Below are 4,435 nucleotides of genomic sequence, written 5' to 3'. Positions count from 1 at the left end.
CTTCCAAATTTGCCGCATGTAAAAAGTATTTTTGTAAAGAAAAAACATTCACAAAAACTGCATTTCGGAAGTGCAAAATAACAGGGCAGTTTTTTGTGGCGTTTTTATTTCAGGTAATAAAAAAAAAAAAAAAAAGCCAGTAACCGAGTGGAAACTTATAGAGCATTATTTTTGTGGAAAAAAAAATTTACCATGGAGGAGAAAAAAATTAAGGGGCGCATTTTTTATTTTAAGTCCGTAGTGTCAGGTTTCTGCTTTTTTTTGTTTTGTTTTTTTGGTCTGTTTTCTTGGGACAATAAAAATGTCAGAAAAACTGCCTCTGTATTTTCCTGCGTTTTTCCTGTTTTTCTGGTGTTTCCGCATTTGTGTGAGCGTCGCGGCTTTTTTTCTCCTTTTTGGCAGTTTTTCTTATTCCTGTGTCTACCCCCTTTTTTAAATTCTTAAATAAAAAAATAAAAATATTAAAGGAGATCTCTGGTGAAAAATAAGTTCTTTCCTATCCGCAGGATAGGGGATAAGTAGCTGATCATGGGGGGTCCGATCACTGGGGCCCTCCGTGATCACTGGGGAAAGGACCCGGCGCTCAGTGAGGAGCGTGCTGCACCCGGATCGCGCTCTTTTCATTCCTATGGGAGCGCCGGAAGGACCAGAGTACAGCTCTCAGGCAACATCAGCGCTCCCATAGAAATGAATAGAGCGCGTTCCGTCTACAGGGCTCAAGTCCTGCAGGAACGCGTGGGAACTAAGTTCCTGCACTTTTTCCACAGCATGAACACCATTCCCATTAGCAGTAGTTCTGCAGGACCGGCCCTTCAGTGGAAATCTTGGGTGAGTTCCTGTACTTTTTTTCCCCTGAACTTGACCCCTGTAGACAACACACGCTCCGCGCCCCATGTGATCACCTATGCAGTGGATGCATTTTTTATGGTGTTTTTTCTTTTTCCATATACATCTATGGGAGAAAATGCCAAGTGGGTATTGCATTTTGCAATTCCCTATTGCCTTAGAGCTAACATTTGGCCACATCGGTTTTTCCGAACAGTGTGTCTCCAGCTGTTGCATAACTACAACTCCCTGCATGCGCAGACAACCTTTGGGGGAGATTTATCAAATCCTGTCCAGAGGAAAAGTTGCTGAGTTACCCATAGCAACCAATCATTTATCAGACGCCTTTTCAAAAATAAAAGAAGCGATCGGATTGGTTGCTATGGGCAACTCAGCAACTTTTCCTCTGGACAGGATTTGATAAATCTCCCCCACTGTCCGGGCATGCTGGGAGTTGTAGTTTTGCAACAGCTGAAGACACACTGTTCGGGCATGCTGGGAGTTGTAGTTTTGCAACAGCTGAAGACACACTGTCCGGGCATGCTGGGAGTTACAGTTTTGCAACAGCTGGAGGCACACTTGGGAAGATTTATCAAAATCTGTCCAGAGGAAAAGCTGCTGAGTTGCCCACAGCAACCAATCAGATCGCTTCATTTTTTTTTTTTTTTAAAGCCTCTGAAAAATGAAAGAAGCGATCTGATTGGTTGCTATGGGCAACTTAGCATCTTTTCCTCTGGACAGATTTTGTACTGAAATGTCTGCTTAACCTGTTGGGGACGAAGGGCGTATGCATACACCCTTGCGTCCTGGTACTTAAGGACGAAGGGCGTATCCATACGCCCGTGGGAATTTCGGCCCCCGCCGCGCGCCGGGCGGGGACCGGGCCGGGGTGACTGCTGATATCTATCAGCAGGCACCCCATGCAAATGCCCAGGGGGGTCACTTGCGATTTGCACCGATTCCGGGTCATTACGGGTCTATGGTGACCCGGTGACCCGGAATAGAAGGGGGATCGCGGGTGTCTAAGACACCCATGATCCCCCTAAAGCGATAGGAGTGAGGTGGCAGAGTTGCCACCCCTCCTATCTCTGCTATTGGTGGTCTAGACGCGACCACCAATAGCAGATCTGGGGCGGAGGGGTTTACTTTCGTTTTCCCCGTCCTGCCCTCCCACAATAGGCGGGGCAGAACGGGGAAAACGAAGAGGAGCGGCGCCGGAGTCCACTTACCCCTCCGGAGGCAGCGGAGCGACGGGGATCGGCGGTCGGCGACGGAGATCTGCGGCGGCGTGCGGCAGAAGTGGACGGCTCTCGGATGCGACGGAAGCCGGTGAGTAGTTGCCTAGCAACATCTAGAGGGCTACAGTCTGAGACCACTATAGTGGTCTCTAGACTGTAGCCCTCCAGATGTTGCAAAACTACAACTCCCAGCATGCCCAGACAGCTGTTTGCTGTGTGGGCATGCTGGAATTTGTAGTTTTGCAACAGCTGGAGGTCTGCCGTTTAGAGACCACTGCACAGTGATCTCTATACTGCCCTCTAGATCTTGCAAAACTACTACTCCTAGCATGCCCACACAGCTGTTTGCTGTCTGGGCATGCTGGGAGTTGTAGTTTTGCAACATCTGGAGGTCCACAGTTTGGAGATCACTGTTCAGTGGTCTCTAAATTGTAGCACTCCAGATGTTTCAAAACTACAAATTCCAGCATGCCCACAAAGAAAACAGCTGTCTGGGCATGCTGGGAATTGTAGTTGCGTACCTCCAGCTGTTGCATAACTACATCTCCCAGCATGCCCTTCTGTGATCAGACATGCTAGGAATTGTAGTTTTGCAACAGCTGGAGGCACACTGGTTGGAAAATACTGAGTTAGGTAACAGAACCCAACTCAGTATTTTCCAACCAGTGTGCCTCCAGCTGTTTCAAAACTACAACTCCCAGCATGTACTGACAGACCATGCATGCTGGGAGTTGTAGTTTTGCAACAGCTGGAGGCTCATTGGTTGGAAAATACTGAGTTAGGTAACAGAACCTAACTGAAGGTTTTCCAACCAGTGTGCCTCCAGCTGTTGCAAAACTACAACTCCCAGCATGTACTGACAGACCGTGCATGCTGGGAGTTGTAGTTTTGAAACAGCTGGAGGTTTGCCCCCCCCCCCCCCCCCATGTGAACATACAGGGTACATTCACACGGGCGGGTTTACGGCAAGTTTCCTGCTTCAAGTATGAGCTGCGGAAATTTTTCGCCGCAGCGCAAATTCATAGCGGGAAACTCACCGTAACCCGCCAGTGTGAATGTACCCTAAAAACACTACACTATACTAACACCTAATAAAGAGTAAAACACTACATAAACACCCCCTTACACTGTCCCCCCCCCCCCAATAAAAAGGAAAAACGTATTGTACAGCAGTGTTTCCAAAACGGAGCCTCCAGCTGTTGCAAAACAACAACTCCCAGCATTTCCGGACAGCCACTGATTGTCCAGGCATGCTGGGAGTTTAGCAACAGCTGGAGACACCCTGTTTGGGAATCACTGGCGTAGAATACCCCTATGCCCACCCCTGTGCAATCCCTAATTTAGTCCTCAAATGCGCATGGTGCTCTCTCACTTTGGAGCCCTGTCGTATTTCAAGGAAAAGTTTAGGGCCACATATGGGGTATTTCCGTATTCGGGAGAAATTACACTACAAATTTTGGGGGGCTTTTTCTCCTTTTACCCCTTATGAAAAGGAAAAGTTGGGGTCTACACCAGCATGTTAGTGTAAAAAAAAAAAAATTTACACTAACATGCTGGTGTTGCCCTTTACTTTTTATTTTCACAAGAGGTAAAAGGAAAAAAAGACCCCCAAAATTTGTAACGCAATTTCTCCTGAGTACGGAAATACCCCATATGTGGGTGTAAAATGCTCTGCGGGCGCACAACAAGGCTCAGGAGTGAGAGTGCACCATGTACATTTGAGGCCGAAATTGGTGATTTGCACAGGGGTGGCTGATTTTTCAGCGGTTCTGACATAAATGCAAAAAAATAAATACCCACATGTGACCCCATTTTGGAAACTACACCCCTCACGGAATGTAATAAGGGGTACAGTGAGCATTTACGCCCCACAGGGGTCTGACAGATTTTTGGGACAGTGGTACGTGAAAATGAAAAATAAAATTTTTTTGTTTGCACAGCCCACTGTTCCAAAGATCTGTCAAACACCAGTGGGGTGTAAATGCTCACTGTACCCCTTATTACGTTCCGTGAGGGGTGTCGTTTCCATAATAGTGTGCGATGTGTTTTTTTTTTTGCTGTCCTGGCACCATAGGGGCTTCCTAAATGCGACATGCCCCCCAAAAACCATTTCAGAAAAACTCACTCTCCTAAATCCCATTGTTGCTCCTTCCCTTCTGAGCCCTCTACTGCGCCCGCCGAACACTTGACATACACATATGAGGTATTTTCTTACTCGAGAGAAATTGGGTTACACATTTTGAGAGGATTTTTTTCCTTTTACCCCTTGTAAAAATTCAAAAACTGGGTCTACAAGAACATGCCAGTGTAAAAAATGAAGATTTTGAATTTTCTCCTTCACTTTGCTGCTATTCCTGTGAAACACCTAAAGG

Source organism: Hyla sarda, chromosome 8 (assembly GCF_029499605.1).
Source record: "Hyla sarda isolate aHylSar1 chromosome 8, aHylSar1.hap1, whole genome shotgun sequence".
In the NCBI taxonomy this organism is placed as follows: domain Eukaryota; kingdom Metazoa; phylum Chordata; class Amphibia; order Anura; family Hylidae; genus Hyla; species Hyla sarda.
This window is presented reverse-complemented; position numbering follows the sequence as displayed.